Source organism: Poromitra crassiceps (genome assembly GCF_964638095.1).
Source record: "Poromitra crassiceps genome assembly, chromosome: 15".
In the NCBI taxonomy this organism is placed as follows: domain Eukaryota; kingdom Metazoa; phylum Chordata; class Actinopteri; order Beryciformes; family Melamphaidae; genus Poromitra; species Poromitra crassiceps.
The window spans coordinates 4,366,921-4,379,420 of NC_139634.1; positions in this window are offsets into that span (position 1 = coordinate 4,366,921).

Sequence of the window (12,500 nt, forward strand, 5' to 3'; positions counted from 1 at the left end):
GTGTGTGTGTGTGTGTGTGTGTGTGTGTGTGTCTCTCTCTCTCTCTCTGTCTCTTTCTCTGTGTGTCTCTGTCTCTCCCTGTGTGTGTCTCTCTCTCTGTCTCTCCCTGTGTGTGTGTGTGTGTGTGTGTGTGTGTGTGTGTGTGTGTGTGTGTGTGTCTCTCTCTCTCTCTCTCTCTCTCTCTCTCTCTCTCTGGCTCTGTCTCTGTCTCTCCCTGTGTGTCTCTCTGTCACAGAAGGTTAAGGCTTGGCCATGTCCCCGCCTCTCCTCTTCCTGGGCCTCCATTCATCATTCTCTCTCCTCAGTGATGCCCTAATTTGTCAGCCGGCCGCCCCCTGTGCTTGTTGCCCTGACACTCTCTCCTTTAACCTCTGACCCCTGACCCCTGACCCTGCTGCAACTGCTACCCGGGACCAGGGCCAGAGAGAACACACACACACCGCTCTTCCTGGGTTCACACACAGCCTAGACTGTCCTATTTAAGCAAATATATGTACTGCATGTGCATGAGGGCTTTTCACAATTTAAATATATTTTGTTCTTATGCCCTAACATAGTTTCATTCAACTGAATTCTCCTGGGCCAGAAGAATAGCATGAAGCAAACTGAAGGGAGTTCTCCTTTAAGTCCTATAAAACCTCTTTTGTATGCCTATGGAATGGGTGGTGGAGGGGGGAGGTGGTGCTGAGGGGAGGTGGTGGAGGTGGGAGGTGGTGCTGAGGGGAGGTGGTGGAGGTGGGAGGTGGTGCTGGGGGACGGGATGAAAAACGAGCAAGATGAATGAATATGCTCTTATCTACTTGTCTCTCTGTGTAGTTTTAACTCGAGGTGGGGAAGCAGGAGAAGCATGCCATCACTCTTCCCACATACACACAAACACACACAACACGCGCACACACACACACACACACACACACACACACACACACACACACACACACACACACACACACACACACACACATTGAATGCTAGATGGCACCTGTTGATTTTTTACTACCATGGTAAAGGCATGTAGGAACATGCCATGGATGTTCAGTGATTTCATTGTTTTTTCCCCATCTAGACCACATAAAACCAGGTCCAGTTCAAAGACCATTACACTTACACATTTCAAATCTGGGCTAGATTACCAAGGGTACCCTAGACTCTCACCAAGAAACACTTTGAGATTTGTGAAACTTGTATCCTATCTGTGAAAATGGAAAAATGGGAGATTTAATTGTTTTTGCCCCATCTAGACCGCATAAAACCAGGTCTAGTTCAAAGACCATTACACTTATACCTTTCAAATCTGTTCTAGATTACCTAGGGGACCCTACACTCTCACCAAGAAATACTTTAAGATTTATGAAACTGTTATCATGGTATGAGCACACTGGTATGAGCACAGACTAGGGAGGAATGGCGGCCATCTTGGATTTGAGGCCAAATCTGACTTCCCTCCACATCTGACAATAAACCTTGTGGTATCCACTCACTGTGTGAGAAATTTCATGCTTTTTTGAAGCAGTGCACAAGTGTTATAAGCACATTTGTACATTAGACCCGGGGGAATGGCAGCCATCTTGGATTTGAGGCCAAATCCGCCTTCCCTACACATCTGACAATAAACCTTATGGTATTCACTCACTATGTGAGAAATGTCATGCTTCTCTGAAAAGGTGCACAATCTGTATAAGCACATTTGTACATTGGACTCGGGGAAATGGTGGCCATCTTGGATTTGAGGTCAAATCTGACTTCCCTCCCAATCTTAAAATAAATATTATCATATTCCCTTGCCCCTTTCGGAACTGCTAACATAGCTCACGCTACTACGCAGTCCCTTATTAGTACACCGCCGATGTAGCCTAAACAGGTCGCTCCGTCTGCAAAATTGTTCTAACTACTCGATAAAGTTTCGCAAATGAAATTTCAAATGTACTTACGGACAGAAAAGGGTTGTGTGAACCTCCGCGGATGATGTAGAAACACTAGCGACACTAATAAACATGTTTAATCCCTCACTGAACCCCAGGTCTAATTTCTTCAAAATGAATCAGCTAGAAACACTCGTCTTCTTCTGCGCTGCTGTCATGGGTGGTGCGCAAAGCAACCATAGCGCTCGCTATCACTTCCGGCCCCTGGCGGCCGGAAGTGGCACTTTTGTAGTCTTTTGTAGTTTTTTGTAAGATGCGCGCAGAAGAGTTTTGGAAGCGCAGGCAGGCTTCGTGTTCGCGATGTCGGAGCATACATGCAGCAATTGCAAAGAACAAATTAAAATAAAAACGAAAGGATTCAACAGAACATCGCTTAAATCATTATCCAGTCCGGCCACAGCTAGATTCTGTTGTGTTCTCATCTCAGCACTCTTTTTATCAATGGAATACATTTTCTTGATAAAAGGTGCTCAAACCAATTCACAAGGTCTATTCTAACAAATGATTTATACACTGCCTGTTCTTGTAGAAATAATATTTTGAATATTTTTGACAAACCAGCAGTATGTAGATTGAGAACAAAATTCTTCAAATATCCAGTTCCACCCAAAACAAAAGAAATTCACTACAAAATAATGAATGACTTCTACCCTTCCAGTGAATTTTGAAGATTAAGATTTGGATTTGAGAGCAATGAGTGTATATTCTGTAAAGGTGATATTGAAACAACTGAGCATCTTTTTGTTTCATGTTCTCACACCCAACTGTTCTGGAAATAATTCATCGATTGGTTACATGGAAAAAACACAGTAATGCCTGTTCTTGATTATAATAGTATTGTTTGTGGTGTAATATTAGAAGACAAAAAATTGGACCTAATGATCAATGTGTTACTAATCTTAGCTAAATTCTTTATTCATAAGGGCAAATATATCAAAACTCCACCCATCTTTACCTGCTACTTTAATGAAACCCAACTCTACATGAAGTCCCTGAAATTTATTAAATCGAATTTTACCAAAGACCTCTATTTATCTTTAACAAGTCTCTAGCCATCTTATGTTTTATTTATTTTAAATTGTTTTTTAATTTTTTGTTTTTTTTCGTGTTTTCCCCCTGTCTGTCCTGTATTATGTGTGAATGTGCTGCCTTGTGTCTGTTCATGCTTGTCGAAGTTGTATACACTTGTGATGATTGCCTTACAGTTGTAAATTAAAAGTCAATGGTTAAAAAAAACAAAAAACAAAAAACAAAAAAGAAACATAGCGCTCGCTATCACTTCCGGCCCCTGGCGGTCGGAACCGCTATATCAATCACATTACACATGAAGTCAGAAGCCCTCACCACGTGAGAATGGATGTCGACAGGTTAATTGAAGAGGTGTCACCTTTTCCATTAAAAGTGGAACAAAAGGCAATTTTAAAAGCATTGGTATACCGCAAAAATGTATTTGCTGTCCTGCCAACTGGATATGGGAAAAGTGCCTGCTTTGGTCTTTTTGGAAATTTAATGGACAAGGTAATAAGCCTGATTTTTACTACTATTTCCCTACTGATGATTACTTTGAAGTACTACTTGAATAATATTGTTGTAAAGTAACTAAACTCTACAATCTGTCATGACTTTGCCAATGTTTTTAATGTCATGTGTTTCTATTAATGTTTTTTTTAAATATTGTGGGGCCGGTAGTACATGTCTCCAATTCAGCTATTAAAAAAAAGTAACATACAGCCAGCCATGTGATTATTACAGTAATTTTGTTAATAGCTTCCCCTATTTTCCATTGTTTATCTTCCAGCGATAATTACAAAAAACTACAAAAGACTACAAAAGTGCCACTTCCGGCCGCCAGGGGCCGGAAGTGATAGCGAGCGCTATGGTTGCTTTGCGCACCACCCATGACAGCAGCGCAGAAGAAGACGAGTGTTTCTAGCTGATTCATTTTGAAGAAATTAGACCTGGGGTTCAGTGAGGGATTAAACATGTTTATTAGTGTCGCTAGTGTTTCTACATCATCCGCGGAGGTTCACACAACCCTTTTCTGTCCGTAAGTACATTTGAAATTTCATTTGCGAAACTTTATCGAGTAGTTAGAACAATTTTGCAGACGGAGCGACCTGTTTAGGCTACATCGGCGGTGTACTAATAAGGGACTGCGTAGTAGCGTGAGCTATGTTAGCAGTTCCGAAAGGGGCAACATATTCCCTAACTATGTGTGAAATTTCACGTTTCTGTCAAAAAGTGCACGATTATTGTGCTTATAGAGACACTGCGTAACGCGTCATCATTCAGAAACCACGCCCAAGACGGGGGAAAACAGAAACCCCCCCTCCAATCCTGGCGTTCTCCTATGTCGCGTGCATGGTTGCGTGTTGCACAAAAAGATTGTATATACGGAAGATGAACACTCCAACTTACTTCTTGACAGCTAGATCCACATTTTTCTTCTCGCTAATTCTCAATGGCTTCCTTGTTTTGCTCAGGAGTACAAAAAAACTTTAACTGGCGATTTTTTACATTTGTTGTCTGCGCAGCCCCACCACACAACAGCTTGTAGCTTTGTTTAATTCAAGGAAAATGACGCTGGTGTGTGGAAATGAACAGAGCTTTTCCCCCGTGATGGGCGTGGCCTATTTCATGCAGTGTCTCTCTCCGCTCTACTATTAGAGTGGACTTACAGCTGTTGCTCCAACAGGGCTTACGTCTGGTCTTAACTACGCTGGTCGTAGCAATGCGCGTCTATGTGAAAGCCTGGGAATGCCCACTGGAATGCGGCACGCGACCTGTTTAGAAGAGTGTGCTGACGTCAAATGACGCTCCGCTGAACCCCGTGAAATTGCTGATAACCCTCTTATTGACATTTTATTTCATTTGCGGCAACACAATGGAGGACCAGCGCAAAAGAAAAGGACATTTCACAGACATACTGACTGCCAAGCAGTTAAATGTTGCTCTCCTCCCACCTCCTGCCCTGTCTCTCTTATCCCCGTTCGGGTGCTGGGATAACGTAATGCATTATGGGTAGTCGGCTGCTGTGGCTAATGCTAGCGGCTAACGTTAGTTACTTTACATGGCAGTAAAACTGAATGACCAAATTGATTTAACTTTTAACCATTTCGAGTAACACTTTCCATACGGACCCCCAGCGTTGGTTAGTTGTTTATAACGTGACTATATTTATAATCAGGGGCGTCATGCAAGCCAAAAATCTGAGGGGGCGAATTCTGGCGCCGCCCGGAGGGCGGCAAAAAATTTGGGGGGTTGGAAGCCAGATTTAGAGGAATATCTAATTTTAAATTAACAGACTGAGCAGGTGTAACCATAAGGCTATTTTCCAAACTGCTCAGCCTCCTGGAAAGATCCATAATCACCAGACTAAGTACATTGCCACTGCCCAGGCTCAATGGACTTGACAAAAAAGGGAGACCACATGTTTCAAAGCAATGTAACACAACGTTTATTTTGGCTGGTATTGCCTTTTCAGAAGGTAGAAATCTTTCCTCTAGAGCAGGGGTTCCCAACCTTTTTTGTGCCTAGGACTGGTAGATACATGGGAAAAAAAAGTCGCGGACCGGTTGTCAATTCTAATGGTTTTAGTTATATATATTTACTCACCAGGTGGTGACAAAGGGTAAATAACAGCCTTTTGTGTTGTACTGTATGTAGCCTATACAGTATTTATGTTTTTGTTTTAACTACAAACATACATAAACGTAAACTTGAAACTATGTTTCAACTACCATACACAGCCTATAATAATATAGCCTATGTTTATTAATTTTTTTTTTTTTTTTTTTTTTTTTTTTTTTTTTTTACCTCTCAAAAATCTGAGGGGGCAATTGCCCTCAGTTACAATGGGCATGACGCTTCTGTTTATAATGTTTATAACGTACTCCGGTTTCCGATTTATAATTCGGGTCTGAATACAGCCAAAGAGTGCTGAGGGGTTGTAGCTATTGCGCAAGACACAGTTGAAAACCGTCTATACTGCACCCATGACTGCACCTTACACCTGCTCTGGACTAGGCGTAATATTTACGCCCGGTCTTAGTGAGAAGAAGGCTTAAGCCCTGTTGGTGCAACCGGCGTAGCTGTTAGGTCGTAAAGTTACGACCGACTTAGCTTAAGACCAGTCGTAAGACCAGTTGGTGCAACCGGCCCCGGCTGTTTTACCTGCTCAGTCTGACTCACCTGATCAAACCTAGTTTCACTCACATTATGAGTCAGACTAGGTATATGAGTCACAGGAAGTGTAAATAAAATCGGAACTTCTGATTGTATTTAGACTTCCTGTTAGTCTCTCAAGCCAGACGGTCTCTTCTGCATAAGGTGAATATAATGCTTTTCCAGGCACCAAAGCGCTTCACATACTGTGTGTGTGTGTGTGTGTGTGTGTGTGTGTGTGTGTGTGTGTGTGTGTGTGTGGGTGGGTGTGTGTGTGTGGGTGGGTGTATACACCTGAATGCTCACCACAGCAGCTAGTTGAGGAATGAATATTCCAATTAGATAACGAGGGATGATTAGGTGGTGGATGGCAGGAAGGCCTGTAGGCACCTGGGTTTTGGACTGCTTGGTAATGCTGTTAGTGCAACCATCCAACTGTCCACAGTGCACACAGTGTTTTCCAACCATCCAACTGTCCACAGTGCACACAGTGTTTTCCAACCATCCAACTGTCCACAGTGCACACAGTGTTTTCCAACCACAGGACTCTGGTCACATGACCTGAGTCCTCATGTGACCTGAGCCCTCTGCTCATGTGACCTGAGTCCTCTGCTCATGTGACCTGAGCTTTAAAAAGAACCCAACTCACTCTCTGCTTCACTCCCTCTAAACGGACACCTACTCCCACGCCTTCATTTCATCCTCTCTCTCTCTCTCTCTCTTTCTCTCTCTCTCTCCCTCACACACGCACACACACACACACACACACACACACACACACACACACACACACACACACACCGATAATTACAGCACAACAATAGTACTCATTCCCCCGGGCAGGACCTTGAGCGTCGTGTGGTGGGGTTGAGCTGTACCACATCAGACACTTTCTGCCCACCATGGCCTCATGGCCTCCTGTGGTCTGCCTGGCATGGCCTCCTCCTGTGGGATGAAGGGGTGTTGGAATGACAGTCCAGAGCAGCCTGATGTAGTCTTGGTCTGAATGACAGTCCAGAGCAGCCTGATGTAGTCTTGGTCTGAATGACAGTCCAGAGCAGCCTGATGTAGTCTTGGTCTGAATGACAGTCCACAGCAGCCTGATGTAGTCTTGGTCTGGCTTCAGACAGCCTGGGAGAATCCACTTGGTCCACTGCTCTGCTCACTGGCACAAACTGTGTCCAAGCGGAGACTAGTCTCGCTGGCCAGCCTCCTCTCCCTTCAGCCTCCTCTCCCTTCAGCCTCCTCTCCTTTCCGTCCGAGGAGTCTGGCGCCGCAGGTCTCCATAACTGGGATAAACCCTCCCCTGCTCTACTCTGCTCTCCCATTCGAGCGACTGTTTCGGTGGCAGCCGGATGTCCGCTCCCGGCTTATTACAAACTCTGTCATTGGCTCCGACCATGTCAATCAGAGCGGCTTCCGCTCCCTCCTCCCTGTGTGTCGCTGTAAATAGTGCCCTGCCGCCTCCGTGAAAACAACAACGCTAACTAGCTAGCAAGCTAACGGCAGAAACCTACACGCTAGCTCGTTGCTACACGCTGAAAACGGCAAATTGGATTGTTGGAAACTATTTTCCAAGGGCACTGCCGCTAAGCACCGGCCATCGCAATCCCACTATGGAGACCTGCGTCGCCAGACCCTTCGGACGGAAGGGAGAGGAGGCTGGCCAGCGAGACTAAGCAGAGACTAACATCATTCAGAGAGAAATACAAACTGGATAATAATCTTTTTAGGAGGCAGATTAAGGAATATTATTTTAATGCATGCAGGGTAGTGGAGGAATTCAGCGGAGAAAACAACACGGCTTATTTTCCTCCAACAGCTGTTTGAATATTTAGGAGTTTTAAAGAGAAAGTGAGTAAAGTATTTTTTTGTCACTCTTACTACTATGCTTATGTACTTTAATGATTGCATTTAATAGCACATAAGACACATTTCTACATTTTGAGTTGAGTTGCTTTACATATTAGGACTATAATGCAGGAACAAACATACCTCTGTGCCAGCAGCTCTGGATGCAGATCAGTCACCTCTCAGTAACACAGAAGGCCACAACGGACCAATCAGATCTCGGCTGAGGGCATACAGGGAAATAGGCCACAACCACCTGCTGTGAACCTGGATACAATCTGGGGCACAAAAACACTCAATACACACCCAGGAGTGTGTGTTTGTGTGGAGTGTGTGTTTGTGTGGAGTGTGTGTTTGTGTGGAGGAGTGTGTGTTTGTCTGCAGGAGTGTGTGTTTGTGTGGAGGAGTGTGTGTTTGTGTGGAGTGTGTGTTTGTGTGGAGGAGACAGATGAATATTTGTTCAAAAATTGTAGGTAAACCACTCCATAGTCTATACGAGTCTACATACGTCAACAGTGTATTGAGGTTAGCTAGAAATATTGCCTCAAACACTAATCATGTGTTACATGAAGAATATGAACTCCTGCCCTCTGGCAGGAAATACTTAATTCCAACTTTCAAGAAGGTCAGACTAAGAAAGTCCTTTATACATCAGTCGATCCTGAGGCTTAATCAAGAACATGGCCGAGGGTCAGTGGAGCAGTGCCCAGTGCTCTCTGTGTGCTGTATGTGTGTATGTATTTTTGTATTTTTGGTTTTGTTCTCTTTGTCATGTGTTTGTGCATGGGACTGCCGCTGTCTTGCAAGACAAATTTCAGTGTGAACTGACAATAAAGTATATCGTATCGTATCGTATCGTATCGTATCGTAGTGTGTGTTTGTGTGGAGTGTGTGTTTGTGTTTGTGTGGAGTGTGTGTTTGTGTGGAGTGTGTGTTTGTGTGGAGCTCTGTGTGTTTCATCTGTATAATAAATATGGACGTAGCCACACATTTGGAATCTCGCTTTGAAGCCTCGAGATTGGCATTTTCACCGTCGCCATCTTGGTTATTTGGAGCCAAAATTGACGTAAGTTTGGCGGGAAGAGTGTGGCCTGCTATCGGCGAGCTGTGCGATTACTGGACAGGCAATCTAGGAACCCATTGGTTAAAAAAAACGAGGGGTTCCACCAGCGTCCAGCAACGGGAGAAAATCCCTTTCCGCTCCCTGTAAGCTCTGCCATTGGCTCCGACCGACTGGCTCTGACCATTTATGGATTTCCTTTCCCCTCCTTGCGTGTCGCAACTACAACTACAACATGGCGAGCTCATTGCTAGTAGCTAGTAGCAACTTGCTACACGCTGAAAATTATACGTTTTGACCACACACCATTTTGATCGGGTAAAGTGCAGCATGCGAGCGATGCACCCTGAGCGCTGTTACACAGCTTTTCATGTTGCTTGCTGCACACTGAGTGCTGTTACACAGCTTTTCATGTTGCTTGCTGCACACTGAGTGCTGTTACACAGCTTTTCATGGATCTTGCTGCACACTGAGTGCTGTTACACAGCTTTTCATGGATCTTGCTGCACACTGAGTGCTGTTACACAGCTTTTCGTGTTGCTTGCTGCACACTGAGTGCTGTTACACAGCTTTTCATGGATCTTGCTGCACACTGAGTGCTGTTACACAGCTTTTCATGGATCTTGCTGCACACTGAGCGCTGTTACACAGCTTTTCATGGATCTTGCTGCACACTAGGGATGTCATGAGAACCGATACTTCGGTACCAAGTCAATACCAACATTCTGAAAACGTGACGGTACTCGCTTTCCTCCAATACCCAAAGTACCGACGGGAACCGAGGAGGCAAATCTGGTTGCTTCATTTGTGTTGTTTTTGGGCTGTAAATCAGCAGTTATCTGGCAACCTTTTTTTTTTTTTTTAAGACTCGCAGCCGTGAACACGTGACTACCTACCCACACACTACACACAGGAGAACAACATGCAACATGGCGGCGGCACCCGCATCTGCTTCTTCAACAACTACAGCGACAGCTGCCCCTCCATTAGTTGCCAAGAAAAACACCAAAAGTCGGGATGGAAGTACTTTGGATTCGAGCCGAGGCTGATGAGCATGGATTAATAATTGAACCCGATAAACCTGTATGCAAACGCTGAAAGGGGGAAACACATCCAACTTAGCGAAGCATCTAAAAGACCGACATCCAGACCTCTACAAAGATTTCAAGGTGAGTGCGTTTCATTTGAACGTAACGTAACGTGTTGTTAACACGTGTTGTCATTGCCCATCTATTAATAACGTTACCTAAGCTAACGTTAAACAACCCTGAAATAATAAGATTTCAAGGTGAGTGCGTTTCATTTCAACGTAACGTAACTTGACAACGTGTTAACACATGTTGTCATTGTCCATCTATTAATAACGTTACCTAAGGTAATGTTAAACAAGCCTGAAATAATAAGTTATCAAACGTTTTGTTTGAGAAGGAAGGCTGGCATTGCTGTTTAGTTGTGTGTGTGTGCGCGCGGTTGGAATAGGCTACCGTTCACTCTGTCAAAAAAAACGATTAAAAAAAAAACGTTTTAAATGTCACCACTCCATGTCAGTAAACTACTGCTTGCACTGTGTGTGTGTGTGTGTGTGTGTGTTGTTTTTATAGTCATTAAGCTGTAGCCTACCTTCTAAATTATATTTTCCTTCACAGTATGAGCCAGAGGAGGACTTGGACCAGGAGGACAGGGCCGGGCCAGGGCAAAGCCAGCAACAGCCACAGCAGCAGCAACAGCCAACATCTGAAGCTCAAAAAATATGACCATGACTCACATGAAGCACGGAAATTAGATAGGGCAGTTGCTGAATTCATATGCATGGACAAAGTTCCTATCTACATCTACACCGTAGAAAAGCATGGATTCCAGAAAATGCTTGAAAAGTTCAACCCCAGATATGAGCTACCATGTAGGAATTACTTCATGTACACAGAGATCCCCAAACTCTACACTGAATCTAGAAACCTCATCACCACACAGTATTGTATTTTCTTTACTTTAAGGCTACATGCCACTTGTTCTGTTTAAATGCACACAGTATTGTTTGTTTTAAATAATGAAGGCTACACATCACTTCAAATGGTTCTAATAAAGGAGTGTATGTTGAACTACATGGGATTTATCGCTTTGTTTTTATTTTTACCGTGGTATCGAAAAGAATCGAGTATCGTGGAATTTCACTGGTATCGGCATCGACTACTACATTTCTGGTATCGTGACATCCCTACTGCAGACTGAGTGCTGTTACACAGCTTTTCATGGATCTTGCTGCACACTGAGCGCTGTTACACAGCTTTTCATGGAGCTTGCTGCACACTGAGTGCTGTTACACAGCTTTTCATGGATCTTGCTGCACACTGAGTGCTGTTACACAGCTTTTCATGGATCTTGCTGCACACTGAGTGCTGTTACACAGCTTTTCATGGAGCTTGCTGCACACTGAGTGCTGTTACACAGCTTTTCATGGAGCTTGCTGCACACTGAGTGCTGTTACACAGCTTTTCATGGAGCTTGCTGCACACTGAGTGCTGTTACACAGCTTTTCATGGATCTTGCTGCACACTGAGTGCTGTTACACAGCTTTTCATGGAGCTTGCTGCACACTGAGTGCTGTTACACAGCTTTTCATGGAGCTTGCTGCACACTGAGTGCTGTTACACAGCTTTTCATGGAGCTTGCCCACAGATGTTCGATGCAAGTTGAAAGTCTGTCTCGAGAGATTACTGGACAAGCGACCTGTCAATCATCCCCCAAAACATTTGAGCTTGTAGGTGCTGTGTGTGTTAGAGATGGTAATGGAAATTAAATGAATTGAATGAAAAGAAAATCTAAATCTTGTGGGCAATTTAGATCCCTGGATCAGGGTTTTTAGGGGCATTCTGAGATTTCTTGGCGCCATTTTTGCCCATGCCCCTGACTCCGTAATGGAGCTCATACCTGTGGGTGGAGCTCATACCTGTGGGTGGCTCATATGGAGCTCATACCTGTGGGTGGCTCATATGGAGCTCATACCTGTGGGTGGAGCTTATACCTGTGGGTGGCTCATATGGAGCTTATACCTGTTAGCTGAAGCTTCTGACGCCGATCCAACTACTTGCCCTGGCCAGTTCGATCTTCCTCATGGTTCACCAGCGCTCTGCTTCCATGTTCCATTCAAAGTTCATTTGTAGACAATTACTTCAAACAAAACTCCATTATGAGGATGCAGTCCACGCTCAGACCAACACCCGCACAAGTACACACACACACACACACACACACACACACACACACACACACACACACACACACACACACACACACACACACACACACACACACACACACACACCCCTCCCTCTATCCAAATGGACTTTCAGCAGCCTTTCTGTGTGGGACTTGATGGCTGCTGGCTGACGTGCTGTCAGGGTGCTGTGCTCGTCATGTGACCTCTCGGACACACTGGGAACACCTGTCCTTGTGCTCATAAGCATGCTAATCCATGCGGCCACATGGCAGCCTGCTGCCTGACC